A 16,870-nucleotide genomic window follows, 5' to 3' on the forward strand; every position below is an offset into this window, starting at 1 on the left:
CAGAACCTTTTTAACCTTAGTGGTTTGATGGCTTATTAGGAAAAGAAACCAATGTCTTATTAACCACTTTTTAAAGGAATATCATTAGCAGTATGTAGTGACAAGTTATGTTGAGGTGGCTTTTAGACAAGGTAGAAGAGTATATAAGGAGCTTTTTAGACTGTAAGGGTGCTCGCTCTCTAACTTGGTTGCCAGATCGAGACCCAGCCTTGGTAAAGTATACTTTTATATTGTAAGACCTGATAAGTGCTCTTTTAATCATTCTTAGGGAGAGTATTTTCTGTGTCGGGGATAGATAAATAAAATAGAGTTGTATTATTCATGGTTGTTCTTGCTGGCTCTTCTTCAAAATAAGTTGTCTCTGCTATAATACTAAGAAAGGTATTGGAGGCTCTTTTATAAGGCCTTGCTTACTCACAAAGGGAACCATTGTTCTTAGGAACAGTAATGCAATTTGGGGTACAATATGCCTGAAGAAGAGGTTACCACAACAAAGGCGGATTCTCCCTCAGAAGGGGAGCTTACAATTTCCTTGCAGTCACGCAGAAAAGTAGTTACTGTTTGATAAATTATCCGCTGCTCCTAGAAGGAGACCCCTCCTTGCCGCAAAGGCTAGAAGATGTTAGATTTCACTCAGGCGAGGAATGTGCCTGGCCACCTCTCTTTTATTTAGAGCAGTGATTCTCAAACGGTGCGCCCAGGCACACTGGTGTGCCCTAAGAGGTGGCTCGATGTGCCTCAAGTATTATGAAAGTATATTTTAAAAATGAGAAGAAACCCATTTGTATAGGGTAAGTAATAGTTTTCTAAAATTTATTTTTATTCATAGTTTAAAATATAGTAATATATTTTTAATTTTGTACACGAAGTGCGCCAGAATTTTTTAATATGTTTCACAGTGTGCCGTGAACCGAAAAAGTTTGAGAACCACTGATTTAGAGTGTCTGGGCATGAAAAGATTGTTGCGACAACTCTCCATTGCTGCTTCCGTGCCTAATTTTGTGGAAGGAAAAACTTTCCAGTCAATTTATTGTGCTCCAAAGGACAGCGTTTATTGAAAAAGAGGTAACAAAAACCAGTGCATTGGGAGAGAAGTTCCTCAGAACAACTCTGAAGGAAAAACAGCCAGTGCACAGCTTTATAAAGTGATTATACATCGTGCATACATTATAAGCAAGATACATCTTTGCCAATCAGTATGCCCATACCCTCCCACCTTGGGTGGTCACCTTGGCATGTTCCGGCCTTGCCCATCCATGTATCAAAGAAGGAAAGTCCCTTCATTACCCAAACATCCCAAATTCATTCCAACCCACTGTGCCCTTTAGTTGTTGCTCTAGCTAACCACAAACTTACAAAATGTTACAACATTGTGTACTTTGGTTTCCAGGCAGAGCATAGTTCCTCAAAATATCGGCTTCACAAGCAATGCATAATTTGAGCTAAGATTATAATATCAGAGGCCTCTCATAGCTCAAATGAAAGAGCAAAGAAAAGCAATCCCTTCAGGATTTGATCAGGTGGGGTCAAAGTTCAGAAATCCTTCCTCATTCTGTATCCTGATTCATGCCTAGAATGTCTGATGCTGTGTTTCTGTACCGACTTCTGGAATAAGGCTTTTTGCAAAACCCAGTCTTCAAGGCCTGAGTGTTTCTCTGGTTGGGAGCCAGAGCATTCTTTCAATTTCTTCCCATGTTGAAGGTTCGTGTAACATGGCTGCCTTTGCAAGGTACAACAGTTGTGTAGCTGGTACGTCTTTCCTGGCTTGGGATGAGCATCTGTGTTCTGGTTTAGCAGCCTTGTCTGTTTGCATGGTGACATCCGGCTCTGCACTTCCCTCTGCTTTCCCCACATCCCCTTACAAGCAGGCGGGCCTGGAAGGAATCTCTTTGCCATAGCTATACTTTTGGATTATTATTCTTATTATTTTAATTTTAATTAAATTTCTATCCTGCCCTTCCTCCTGGAAGGAGCCCAGAGCAGCAAACAAGGGACAAAACACACACAAAAAATTAAAACACCAATTCCTTATCCACAAGAGGACCTCTCCTCTTATTCCATGACTGCTAAGCTTCCTCAGAAGTCTTTGGTGAGGAACCTTGTCAAACGCTTTTTGAAAGTCTAAGTACACTATATCCACTGGATCACCTCTATCTATCAAAAATCATATAACAGAAGTAACAGAAAACATGTGGGGGCGCAGTGGAAGGCAGGGAGAAGGAGCGTGCATGGGGATGGGGTCAGGTGGGAAGAGTTCCAAGTGACAGATCAGGAGGACCCATGTGGAAGAATTCTGCGGGAGAAATGTGCAGAAGATTGTGACGCCCTTCCCTGGCTCTCCCTGTCAGGTTCCTACCTGCTTGTGGCTACTGCCTTTCACTAGGCACCACCAGGGACTCCACCAGTCCGGACTGTCCTTTTTTATGGTTTCTCCCTCCGCTCTAGCACAGATCTCACTAGATCCCCCTGCTAGGCAGCACCACCAGTCACGTTCTATAACCAATGTTCCCAGAGACCTTGCCTGAGTCTCTCTCTATCCGGTTACTTTTGTGACTGCGTGCTTATGCTGTTCCCAACCCCCTTGTATCAATGTAGATAACTCATATAACTCGGGGTTGCTCTGGATACTTGTAATGTTATTATTCTCCTCTTCACCACTGCCACCATTTGTTACTGTTTCCCTTCAGCCTTGGTTATTACCTTACCCTCCCTTCTGGTCTGTGAAACCCCAGCCAACGATCAGGCCTTTGGTAAACCAAATTAAGTATTTATTAAATAACAGAAATAACAAGATTACTTTTGTAATGGTACTTAAGCATATGGTTTCATCTATTCCTGTGATACTTGACTTATTATTAACTAGAACTCCAATTCCCTCTTTCTCCACACTCTCCTAACATCCACCAACTAACACCCACACACCTCCAATCACATTTGCCACCTCCAAACACCTCCTCAAACACCTCCCCGATTCAACTGTCATTCTTCCATTTATACTCTCAGCCATTCAAACGCTTAGCCAATCATCCAGCATTCTACTGCTCATCTACTCCCCCCTCCTCTTTCATTCCGCTTACCATGTATCTTCTATACAAACAGCACTTACCATATTTACATTAATACAGGAACATCACAAAGATCTTGGGGAAGAACCCCCTCAGCTCAGATGCCCAGTGCCAGCAGTTCAGGCTTTTCTGCTACCAGGAGATGAGAGGCCCCGAGAGGCTTGCAGCCGACTCCACCTTTTTTGCCGTGAGTGGCTGAAGCCAGAGTGACACACAAAGAACCAGATCCTGGACCTGGTGATCCTAGAGCAGTTCCTGGCTGTCCTTCCACTGGAGATGGAGATCTGGGTGAGGGAGTGTGAAACAGAGACCAGTTCCCAGGCAGTGGCCCTAGCAGAAGGTTTCCTCCTGAAGTAAACCTCCCATCATCGCTGTCCTGTCCAGAGCTGGAACTACGAGGCTGAGACGCAGGTGCAATTAAATCTCATTTTATTAAAGTAATGGATACATCAAAGGCATTGCGCTTCATAGGAAATCCTGCACTAACTCACTAAAATCCCTAACTACACTCTAGACATGCTCTGCGGTGTATGAAGAAAGTTGACTCAGCAGCTCCCCACTGTGAGCGACACGCTTAAGTAGGGAACGTCTTCGATCGTAATCTCTGACTCCTTTGCAAGTCCTGTCTCTGCCCTGTCCGTTTCTCGCAGCGGCAGGAGCAAGGAGACAGAGGGCGAGTCTTTAACACAGTGGTTCTCAAACTTTTTTGGTTCGCAGCGCACTGTAAAACAAAAAATTTCTGGCGCACTTCGTGTACAAAATTAAAAATATATTGATATATTTTAAACTATGAATAAAAATAAGCTATAGAAAACTATTACTTACCCTATACAAATGGGTTTCTTCTCATTTGTAAAATATACTTTCATAATATTTGAGGCACACCTAGTCACCTTTTAGGGTGCACCAGTGTGCCTGGGCACACCATTTGATTTTTTTTTTTTTTCAATAATTTTTATTCAGATTTTCATAAAACATACAAGACAAAATCATAAAACATTCAAAGACAAAAAACAAAATCAAAAATAGTTAAACAAAAAGAAAAAAAGAAAAAAAAAACAAAAATAAAAAATAAAGAGTAAAATATTGACTTCCCATTTGTCAAAGATCAAATCAGTTATAAGTCTATAATATATAACAATCCTGTCTCTTAAGTCATATTATAAAATCACTTTCCTCCAGTAGTTATCTTACTTAATCATCAAATCTCATAAACATTACTTTATTCTTTCCACAAAAAGTCAAAGAGAGGTTTCAATTCTTTAAGAAATATATCTATCAATTTTTTTTTCCAGATAAGCATATCGATTAATCCATCTCATTACTAATTATGATAATCTTATTGTCATAACCATAGTCAAAATAAACATTTCAATTAATCCATCACATCAGAATCTGTTAGGTTCAATAATTTCAGTAGCCATTGTTCTATTATCTCTATTAGTTCCATTTTCCATCTTCCATCTTCAGTAGTCTTGTTAAGTCCAGTAATTTCAATATCCAATCTTCCATTATCAGTATTCCATAATAATCTTGCTGTCAAAGCCATAGTCATATAGTAAGAGTCTGATGGGGATTACCTCTATCCCAAATATTTTCTTGCCATCCATTCTGAATAGGTTGCTGAAATACTGCTGTAAAATCATATCTCTGTTCTTTTTTTCAAAATACACTGGGTCATCTCTTAAAAGTTTTTCCATTGTCACATGGCTGCAGTTAATTCCATAGATTTTCTCTATATTGGGCTCCATCACATCATTCCAGTCCAGAAGATTATCCATGCCATTGATAACTTTATCTCTAGAATCTTCATTCATTTCTTCAGAGATAACATTGAGTTCCAAACAATAGATTTTATTTCTAAAATCCATAGACTCCAAATCTTGTTCCTGTTCCACGTTGGTTCCAATCTCCGGGATCTCCTCTCTCACAGGGACCCCTATTCCAGTCTCCAGGGTCACCTCTCTCACAGGGACCCCTGTTCCAATCTCCGGGGTCTCCTCTCTCACAGGGACCCCTTCCAGGGTCACCTCTCTCACAGGGACCCTTATATCTTTAATCTCCTGCTTCATTTTACTCAATTCAATTTTCATTATCTCAATCTCATCCATTATTTTCTGAAACATAGTTATTTCCAGATTTTCAGCCACTTTCATAATTGCCATTTTAAAAGAAAAATATAGGAAAACCACTTCTTATTTCAGCAACAATTGGGTTAATACTCCAAACTTGGTGACATCACAGTATAAACAGAGCAGACAGCCTTATCTCTCCAATAGTTAAGTAAACAAAATGCAGTTCCCAGGATCGAAACAATTAATGGCAATCGTCAAGAAACAGATTCGTCAAAATAAAATAGACCAAAAAGAGAGTAGTCTCAAAACAGTATAATATTTTTCAAAATAAAAATCTGGAATAGAAATCCCTCTTCTGTGTATATCTTTAGAATGCAAATCCAGGACAGCTTTTTGCAACAAAAACAGAGATAAGCTATTAATTAGTGCGTAGCAGAGAGAAGTTATGGCTCCCCAGTGAGATGTCAAAAACTGATCAATCTGGCAAATCTCTTTTAAACAGCAACAATTTAAGTCAAGTAAAAGAAAAATATAGAAAGAAGGGTGCTTGCCTGTTAGTGCGTTCTCTCTTAGAAGATAAGGTGAACGTTCGCTTTAACAGATAGAGCTTGCTGTTGAAAATCCGTCCCACCTTCGTCGGCTGGACCTCGTCCCATAAATTAATGAGATCTGGTCGTCCCAACAAAAATAGGCTTTGAGGTTAATCTCTTCGTTTCTCCCTACCCGGGAGAAGTTTAATCAGTCAAAAAAAAAAGAAAAAACTGACTGATATATCTGAATAAGCTTCTTTTGAGGCAGGAGCCCGTCTCAAAAGCAGGCACAGGCTAAGTCACCCTTCCCGGAAGTGGCCTGGGCACACCATTTGAGAATCACTGCTCTAACGGCTCATCGGAAGACACCTGCTCCTGAGCAACAGGCTCGAGGTCAGGGGGCTGCGTCATGCTGGTGGCATCCTGGGAACTGCTTGGCAAGGGAGGAGTTGGCACTTTTGCTAGAGCTTCCCCCAACAGGTCCTCAGCAGCAACTGGGGGTGGCACGCTCCCTTCCTCGGAGATCGCGCCATCCGTGGGAACTGGCAGGAGTCCAGGTGGGCTTCCCCCCCACAAGGTCCTGCTCAGACTCAACAACTCCCAAGTCTTCTGTGTGTTCTGGAAGCGGAGGCACCTGAGACTCATGCCTCCCCCCTCCCTGTCCCTTCTGGGAGAGCTGAGGCTCAACATCATGCCCCCCTCCATGCATTAACCCTTCCCACCCCCGAGGTCTGGGTTTTGCAGGATAAGCCTCATGGATCGTAACCCTTCCAATGGATCAGGTACTGAAGGCGCCCGCAGCGTTTTCTCGAGTCCAATATCTGTTCTACCTCATATTCCTCCTCCCCATCTACCAACAACGGTGGTGTGGGCTCAACTTGTGGGCGGTGAGGGTCAGGAGGAGTGTCCTTCGTCAGTAATGCCCGGTGAAAGACCGGGTGCATCTTGAAAGTGGAAGGCAATTTTAATCTGTAAGTCATGGGGTTAATCTGCACCTCCACCCCAAAGGGCCCTACATGCCGATCCTGCAGCTTACGACACCGGCCAGGCATAGGTAAATAACGTGTAGACAACCACACCTTGTCTCCCGCTTAAATGAGGGCTCCCTCTTGCCGATGCTGGTCGGCTGCATGTTTGTAGTCTGCCTTGGCTCACTCCAGTTGCTCCTGGAGTAGCTGTTGCATAGCGTGTAGTTCTTGCAGAAAATCCTTGGCGGCTGGGACGGAGAGGCTGTCCTTTGGGGCAGGGAACACTCGGGGGTGGTAGCCAAAGTTGGCGAAGAAAGGAGTCTGTTGCGTGTGCGAATGCACAGCATTATTATAGGAAAATTCTGCTAAAGCCAGGTAGGACATCCGATTGTCCTGCTGGTAACCCACATAACAACGTAAATATTGTTCCAAAATTGCGTTCACCCTCTCAGTCTGCCCATCCGTGTGGGGATGATGAGCGCACAACAGTCTTAATTCACTTTGCAGTAACTTCCACAATGCTTGCCAAAAACACGCAGTAAATTGTGTTCCCCGGTCGGAAACCAAGCTGTCTGGCAGTCCGTGCAGCCGGTACACGTGTTGAACTTGGTGGTGTCTTGAGCGTTTGGGAGCCCAGCGCATGGAATGAAGTGAGCCCTTTGCTTCTCGTAGAGGACACCCTCCCCTTTCCTGTGATGTATGATTTGTTCTGGCCCAGAGCAGATTTTGGGGTGGGCATCCCCAGTAACTTATTTTTTCCTGCCTCTTTTTGTCCATTTTGGTTGTGCATAAATGCCATTATTCCTGCCCCGCCCTCAGCAGAAGCTCTGGCCCATGTGGGACGCACTGGCATTTCATAGGGGATACCCTTCCATTTCCCAGGGTGTATGATTTGTCCTGACCCAGAGCAGATTTTGGGGTAGGCACCCCCAGTTACTTGTTTCCTTTGTGCTTTCGTCTGTTTTGGTTTTGCGTAGATGCTCTTATCCATGCCCTGTACCCAGCAAAAGCTCTGAGTCAAGCGGGAAGCAGTAGCATTTCATAGAGGACACTCTACCCTTTTCTGGGATGTATGATTTGTCCTGGCCTAGAGCAGATTTTGAGATGGGCATGCTCAGTTACTTATTTTTTATGATTTTATAACATCATTATGCATTTATGACAATATCAGAAGCCTAATGCTTTTGATTGAATAAATTGTTTGTTCTTCTTGACAGGGAGAGTCCCCTGATCACAGTGATATATCATTCTGGGTACCTCACCATATATTTTGGGGTTCAGAAAGATGTTAACTTCAGCTTTAGGTTGCTGTAGCTGTCAACTTTTCTTCTTTTTTAGTGTTTTGAACTTTCAAGCAAATAAGGAACTGAGAACTAGGTCTTTTCTAGTGAATCATATCTTCTCATTATGTGTCCAAAGTGTAATAATCTCAGTTTCATCATTTTAGCCTCTAGTGACAGTTCTTTTTTAATTTGTTCTAACACCCAATAATTGGTCTTTTTTGCAGTCCATGGCATGCGCAAGCTCTCCTCCAACACCACATTTCTTTTTTTTTTTTTTTCAATAATTTTTATTCAAATTTTCATAAAACATACAAGACGAAATCATAAAACATTCAAAGACAAAAAACAAAATCAAAAATAGTTAAACAAAAAAAAAAAAAAATAAATAAAAATAAAAAATAAAGAGTAAAATATTGACTTCCCATTTGTCAAAGATCAGATCAGTTATAAGTCTATAATATATAACAATCCTGTCTCTTAAGTCATATTATAAAATCACTTTCCTCCAATAGTTATCTTACTTAATCATCTAATCTCATAAACATTACTTTATTCTTTCCACAAAAAGTCAAAGAGAGGTTTCAATTCTTTAAGAAATATATCTATCAATTTTTTTTTCCAGATAAGCATATCGATTAATCCATCTCATTACTAATTATGATAATCTTATTGTCATAACCATAGTCAAAATAAACATTTCAATTAATCCATCACATCAGAATCTGTTAGGTTCAGTAATTTCAGTAGCCATTGTTCTATTATCCCTATTAGTTCCATTTTCCATCTTCCATCTTCAGTAGTCTTGTTAAGTCCAGTAATTTCAGTATCCAATCTTCCATTATCAGTATTCCATAATAATCTTGCTGTCAAAGCCATAGTCATATAGTAAGAGTCTGATGGGAATTACCTCTATCCCAAATATTTTCTTGCCATCCATTCTAAATAGGTTGCTGAAATACTGCTGTAAAATCATATCTCTGTTCTTTTTTTCAAAATACACTGGGTCATCTCTTGAAAGTTTTTCCATTGTCACATGGCTGCAGTTAATTCCATAGATTTTCTCTATATTGGGCTCCATCACGTCATTCCAGTCCAGAAGATTATCCATGCCATTGATAACTTTATCTCTAGAATCTTCATTAATTTCTTCAGAGATAACATTGAGTTCCAAACAATAGATTTTATTTCTAAAGTCCATAGACTCCAAATCTTTTTCCTGTTCCACGTTTGTTCCAATCTCCGGGGTCTCCTCTCTCACAGGGACCCCTGTTCCAGTCTCCAGGGTCTCCTCTCTCACAGGGACCCCTGTTCCAGTCTCCAGGGTCTCCTCTCTCACAAGGACCCCTATGTCTTTAATCTCCTGTGTCTCCAAACAATAGATTTTATTTCTAAAGTCCATAGACTCCAAATCTTTTTCCTGTTCCACGTTTGTTCCAATCTCTGGGGTCTCCTCTCTCACAGGGACCCCTTCCAGGGTCACCTCTCTCACAGGGACCCCTATATCTTTAATCTCCTGCGTCATTTTACTCAATTCAATTTTCAACTCCTTACAACCCTGTCGCAGGTTTTGTTTCGTTATCTCAATCTCATCCATTATTTTCTGAAACATAGTTATTTCCAGATTCTCAGCCACTTTCTTAATTGCCATTTTAAAAGAAAAATATAGGAAAACCACTTCTTATTTCAGCAACAATTGGGTTAATACTCCAAACTTGGTGACATCACAGTATAAACAGAGCAGACAGCCTTATCTCTCCATAGTTAAGTAAACAAAATGCAGTTCCCAGGATCGAAACAATTAATGGCAGTCGTCAGAAAACAGATTCGTCAAAATAAAATAGACCAAAAAGAGAGTAGTCTCAGACAATATAATATTCTTCAAAATAAAAATCTGGAATAGAAATCCCTCTTCTGTGTATATCTTTAGAATGCAAATCCAGGACAGCTTTTTGCAACAAAAACAGAGATAAGCTATTAATTAGTGCGTAGCAGAGAGAAGTTATGGCTCCCCAGTGAGATGTCAAAAACCGATCAATCTGGCAAATCTCTTTTAAACAGCAACAATTTAAGTCAAGTAAAAGAAAAATATAGAAAGAAGGGTGCTTGCCTGTTAGTGCGTTCTCTCTTAGAAGATAAGATGAACGTTCGCTTTATCAGATAGAGCTTGCTGTTGAAAATCCGTCCCACCTTCGTCGGCTGGACCTCGTCCCATAAATTAATGAGATCTGGTCGTCCCAACAAAAATAGGCTTTGAGGTTAATCTCTTCGTTTCTCCCTACCCGGGAGAAGTTTAATCAGTCAAAAAAAAAGAAAAAACTGACTGATATATCTGAATAAGCTTCTTTTGAGGCAGGAGCCCGTCTCAAAAGCAGGCACAGGCTAAGTCACCCTTCCCGGAAGTCTCCAACACCACATTTCAAAGGAGTTGATTCTTCTCTTATCGCTTTTTTCACTGTCCAACTTTCACATCCATACATAGAGATCGGGAATACCATGGTCTGAATGATCCTGACTTTAGTGTTCAGTGATACATCTTTGCATTTCAGGACCTTTTCTAGTTCTCTCACAGCTGCCCTCCCCAGTCCTAGCCTTCTTCTGATTTCTTGACTAGTGTCTCCATTTTGGTTAATGACTGTGCCCAGGTATTGATAATCCTTGACAAGTTCAATGTCCTCATTGTCAACTTTAAAGTGACACAAATCTTCTGTTGTCATTACTTTAGTCTTTTTGATGTTCAGCATCGAACTATTGCAATCTCCCGGGGAAAAACTTTAAAAGCCCCTGCCCAGACTGGCACACAGCTCACTGGTGGGACAAGAGCAGGCATGGCCAGCCACGATCTGTTCAGCCCAGAAATCGGGGCTCAAGGCGCAGCGGAGGCCGCAGCTCCCCCCAGCCCCATCCTTTAAGAAGCCCATCTCTGCTGCGCTAGCATACAGGGACTCCCGGAAGACCGCAGTGCCAGCGAGGATAAGTGCCTCCTATCTCTGGGACATGGTGGTGAGGGGGATGGGGTCACTGGTTGGGGATTCCACAGATCCCGATCTCAGTGCCTTTTGCCCACAGGGAGCTTGAAACCATCCCTCAGTAGTTTTAGGAAAGGCGGACAAGGCTCCCCCTTGCCTGAGCCTTGGTCCCGGCCTGTATATCCTCCCCGCCGTTGGATATCCCACCTCCCCCTCGAGGGCCCTGCCTCCGTCTTCACTGGGAAAGAATGGGGAGGGGGGAGAGTGTTCCAGGGGTGTCGGCCTCTCTGGCCGCCTTGACTCATCGTGCGTGGACAGGTTTGTCTACCCCACCTGTTCCCCGGAGGAATCATGTCGGTCACTGGGCAGCCCCAGTCCCCACCCTCTCCTTTGCTGCCTTAGCATTTTTTATTATTTATTTATTTTATATTCTGATGGAATTTGTTTTGCTTTTTGTGGCACCAGCTCCTTGATCCTGAAGTGTGTATCCTCCAAGACTGAAATCTTTCTCACAGTTGAAAAGACTAACCTAATGTTTCACAGGTATGCTTTTCTAGAGGTCACGTGACAATCACTTATGAGCCAAATGGTTTTTAAGAGGGCTGTTTTATCTGCCAGAACTGGAATCATTTGCCAAAAGTCCAGGATGACTTTAAAAAGAACAAACAGAATTGGGAAGGCAAAAGAGAAATCAACTCGGAAACCTGATGTCTTGCAAAGATGTCTTTTTTTTTTAATAGACCAAAATAAGTATTTCTGCCAGTGATTAACCTGGAAACAAACATGTCAGTAAAATAAATAGGAAATCAAACTGTCCATATCTAAAATCTAAATGGAAGTTGTGTTATTAAACCAGAAATATGCATTTAAAATTTAAAAATACATAAAAGTAAAACTGTTCTCAAAACAAATGGGATATGTGTTATTGCTAATAAAGTATGCAGTACCAGCCCTAGAATAAATAGCACATTGGACGATTAGCGCCTTAGGTGCCACAACCCCTACGGTCAGGTTTGCAGGGCCACCCAGAGGGTTTATGGGGCCCAGAGCACGTCTGATGTTGAGGACTCTGCTGCTGCCCCTCCAAGGACTTCTGCACATGTGTACAAAGGTGGGGGCCCCACGCGAGAATTATTGCATGCCTGGGTTACATGTGAGGATTCTCACCTGCAGCTCCTCCTTGCCCTTGGATCAGGCAGAACGAGCAGTGTGTTCCGTTTTTTCTTATATTGGGGATGAGGAAATAGAGATCAAGTTCTGCTTCTCCTGAGTGCCTCCTCCAAACTCCAAGCCCCTTCTGGCAGAGCTTCTTTCTGCTTCCTGGGATTCAGCCTCACAGGTCGTCTAGTTCTGGGCTGCCCCTGGCCTCCTCCACTAGTCACTCTCTCAGGATTCCTCCCTCAAGGCCTGGCTTCACACCACTCTTACGCCTTTCCCTGGGGTAACCAGGGGCACCAAACTGCCAAGAGGATTTTCTGGGCCCGGCGTACAGTATGTGGGTCGCTCCCTCTGCTGCTCTCACAAGAGATGACCCAAATATATATACAACATGTGTCTGCCCTAGCAGAGGTCCGATGCCAGTTGCAGGGATTGCAGCCGACATCAACTGAGACCCCACTTACAAAGCTGGGAGCAGTGGACGTTTCAGCACCTTGGACAGGTCCTGGAAAAACCCAGAGTGGGCTCCATTGCCCCACTGACATGAAGCCACCTGCCTCAACTGACTGAGAGGTTTGTTTGCCCATCCTGGTGGGGACCCTGCCTCACCACTCTTCTGGAGAGACCCACTTCTTCCGTCCTGCAAAGCTTGTTATTCTGCCCCCTCCACCAGCAAGTATCCTTAGAATAATCAAATCATAGACTTGGACGGGGCCTATAAGGCCATCAAGTCCAACCCCCGGATCAATATAGAAATCCACATATGCATACATACACTTCATGTCATAAGCAAATATGCACCCTCTTTTGCAGGTGGGGGAAGGAGGAGTGGTCAAAAATAAATCAGGGGTCACACACAAGTAACAGGATGCCTGACAAACAGAATGTCAAACAGGTGAAGCTTTCCCCATACATTAGTGCCAGACTAGAAAAAGCTTACTCTGTTTAATATCTGCCTGCCACTCAGCTTTTAAAGGCATGAGAGCCCTGCTCTCCTTCAGTGCTAACCGGAATCCATACAAAGAACCCCATTTTCATGAGTTATGAATGAGTTATGTATTGGTTTGTTTATTAGCTGGGGGATTGTTTTATCCTATTTAAATGGTAACCCTGGGACCTTCTGGTGAAGTGCAAGTAAGAAACACTTAAAAAGAATTCTACTTTTAGGCAACCATCTTAAAGCACACTTAGGGATCAGTAAAATTAGGCTATCTTATGTTGTGTAAATTTGTATAGATATTAGCAGAGAACGTCAACGGTCTGAAATGAGACTTTCCTCTTCTCCCAGGCATTTTAGCATGTGTTTTTAAAATGTTTTTTGAAAATGTGTTTTTAAATTTGTATATTTGTTTTTAATGTTTTTAATTGTTGTAAACTGCCCAGAGAGCTTCGGCTATGAGGCAGTATACAAATGCAATCAATCAATCAATCAATACATGTGTGCCAGTGTGTGCGTTTACCTAAGAAAGCAGGCTTTTATCCTGCATCAGGATCACTGAGACTTAAGACTTAGTAAAATAAGAAAAGCTACTTTATTTATAGAAATACATAGTAGATAGAAAGGCATATAGTTCTTCTAACTCACTAACTAGGTTGGAGGCGCAACGCCCAGATTTGGGAGTTGCCCTCATGGCTTAGGAGGGAGAGAGCAGAGACAAAGGTGTCTCCTCTCTCTGGGACAGTCGGAGAAGAGAAGAAGGAAAGGGCGGAAGGAGGAGAGGCAGATAAAGTAACGACAGGTAAAGGCCGCAATCAAGCCTATCCATCTGGAGGACCCTAACTCTATTTCCCTTCTGGAACATAAACAAAAGAACAAAACAGGAGATGCTCTTGCGCCACTTCCAACATCTTATACCTTTATTGAGCATTTGTTCTGATTTGTTTATGGGCTGATAATGCGACCATGAGGATTCATCCTGATTTGCTTGCAGGATCTTCACAAGTCTTAGGAGTGCAGTGATCACCACAGTAACAGGAGAATCACAGAAGGAACGCATTAGGCAGGAAATCGTTTCTGGCTGGACTCAAGTCATTTCAGACTGCAGGAGGTTTGTGGCAGAGTGGGATGTTCCCACGTACAAGTCAAAACAAAAAGTCCCTGCACATAGAAATCTAACAGGTAAAGAGAACAGAGTTTAGGCTAACTTAAACTTTTCCCTCAAAGCCTTTTTTTTTAAAAATGTGCATGGCATTTTTATTTTCGATATGGAGAAGAGTGACACAGTCCAGAAACGTGCTTACCACCTCCCCTTGCTCTCCGTGTGACGCAGCCAAGGAGCTTCAGCCACTGTGCTCTCTAAGGGTTAACAAACGACAACACAGCCGAAGGAAAGATTGCAAAACAGCGACTTCCCTTTCCAGTTCCTCCTTTCTGAAAGAAATGCAGTGCGGAAGCACAGGAGCCTCTCTTTGCTTGCAGCGAAGTTAGAGACGGGGTTTCCACGGAGGTACCCTCAAAATAAAGGTATACAATTGGGGGCGGAGGGGGAGGTTGGAAGAAAGTGAGGACGCCCCTCCCTTTAAGCGCCCACTCCCCAGCAGACTCCTAAGATCTGAGAATGCAATCCTGTCCTCTGCCCTAAGTCCCACCTGCCTCCTCCCCCGAGCTTGCTGTGTTTGGGGCCAGATCTAAGTGTCCCTCGAGAACATCTGGATTTCTGGTGATGAATTTCATGATCTTAAGCTTTTGATATGTAGATGATTAATAGTTAGAACAGAACTAAGTAGACAATAGTGAGCTCTATGGACTGATTCGTTATAAGGCGGCTTCTTCATGTTTCTTCATTTGTTCATTGCTTCAGCTTTGATAGTTTAATGTTGAGGTTAGCATTCTGCCAGCCCTCCCCAGTTTCCTGTTCTCTTAGAATTAAGGTCACCGTTTAATTTAGAAAAGCAGAAACATGGCTCTGCCCTCATGTTTTTAGGGTAGCCTGGCAGACAAACCGTATAGCAAGTGACGGTTTTCCTGAAACGGATGCAAACTGACGGGAGCTACTTCCCGCTCCCTCTTCCTACATGCCAGGTGTAAGTTCCCTGCTAAATCAGAGGGTATTATCCAGTTTCTCCACACCATGCACCATTTTGGCACATCCACACTGTACATTGCAAGCACATGGCTTCCTCCAAAGAGTCCTGGGAGTTGTAGTTAATTAAGGGTGCTGGGAATGTAGCGCAGTGAGGAAAAGCTATTATCCAGGATTCGTTGGGGGAAGCCACGTTCTTTCAATTTGGCTTGAATGTGCTTTCAATGTATGGTGTGATCATACACTTCTATCATGTCTCCTCTTAGCTTTTTTCTACAGCAAAAATCCCCAAATGTTATTACCTTTCCATACCCTTGATCATTTCAGTTGCCCTTTTCTGTATCTTTTCCACCTCTACAATACTATTTTTGGGGTCAGGCAACCAGAACTGTAGACAGCATTCCAAGTAGGATCCCATCTTAGATTTGTACAATGGTGTTATGATATTGGCAGTTTTATTTCCGGTCTGTGTCTTAATGATCCCTCACATGGAATTCACCAATTTTGCAGCTACTACATCTGCATCTTCATTGAGGCATCCACTGTGACCTCAAGGTCTCTTTCCTGGTCAGTCACCACTGGTTCATTTAGGATTTGTTGCTTGACTGTGCATCACTTTACACTTGCTTACCTTTAATTGCATTTGCTTTTTCATACCCAAGCCACCTTGGAGAGTTCCTTTTCGAGTTCCTCATAATCCCTATTTGTTTTAAACCCCCTGAACAATTTGATATCAACAGTAAACTTGGTTACCTCACTTCTCACTGCAAATCCGTGTCCTTTAGAAACAAGTTTAAAAGTACAGGTCCTAATATTGATGATCGGGGGGGGGGGAGGGGAGAGAGAGAACTATTCATCTATTCCTGCTCTCTCCTTCCTGATCTTTAAACACTTACTGATCCATAAGAGCGTTTTTCCTCTTATCCCACGATAAGAGGCCGTGTTCTGCTCCATGTTTGGTAATTCTGTCTTTAATCATAGTTTCCACTACTTTTCCCAAAACAGATATTAACCTAATAGGCCTCTGATTTCCAGGATACCTTCTGTGTCTTTTTACTTTTAATACATTTGCCAATCCACATGGTAGCAGATCTTTAGGAGAAGGAGCATATTTTTGTTAGAAGATCAGCAGTGTCACACTTGGCTTGTTTTGAGACCTCTCAAGTAGATGCCATCTGGACCTGAGCATATTTCCTCTTATCCCATGATTGCTGTGTTCTGCCCCATGTTCGGTAGTTCTCTCTTTAATAATATCTTCCAGTACTTTTCCTGAAGCCAGTATTATACAGCCATGACAATACCCAGTGTGGATATTTTGCATTCCGCAATGTTAAATTGAAAACACTCCCCTTCCCAACCTGATGCTTCCCATAACCTCATTTCAAAACAAAACCTTACAAAACATATACTCCTGAACTCAGAAACACTTGGTTAACAACCCTCTAAATTTTCATGGTGATACACAAAACAGTCAGAGAGAATTGGGAGTTCAAAGTGTAAAAGAGAGAAAAAGAATCCAGACCCCTTTTGGGCTTTTTTGTCAGAGTTCTCATAATTTGTTGAAATTAATTAAAAATCAGCTGTGTTCAGTGAGTACCTATAATCCTATTATTGACTTTGCCCCATACTCTGACCTTCATCTTCTGCAGTTTAAAAGTTAAAAAAAGTTTGGCTGATTTTTGGGACTTCCCAGGAGGATCCCTACGCCTGTGCAGCCTCTGAGACGGGCTCCCGTCTTGGATGAAACTTATCCAGGTTAAATTCAGTCAGAAGGCTCTTTTCTGACTGGGAATAATTTCTTC

The 16,870-nt window shown here is 42.4% G+C and overlaps 1 protein-coding gene across 1 annotated transcript in view; it reads left to right on the forward strand.

Annotated features, from left to right (window-relative positions):
- The window catches only part of LOC133381083 (zinc finger protein 91-like), a 164,079-nt gene that overhangs the window by 134,759 nt on the left and 12,450 nt on the right, over positions 1-16,870 (forward strand). The gene's annotated exons all lie outside the window — the stretch shown is intronic.

Source organism: Rhineura floridana, chromosome 3, assembly GCF_030035675.1.
Source record: "Rhineura floridana isolate rRhiFlo1 chromosome 3, rRhiFlo1.hap2, whole genome shotgun sequence".
In the NCBI taxonomy this organism is placed as follows: Eukaryota; Metazoa; Chordata; class Lepidosauria; order Squamata; family Rhineuridae; genus Rhineura; species Rhineura floridana.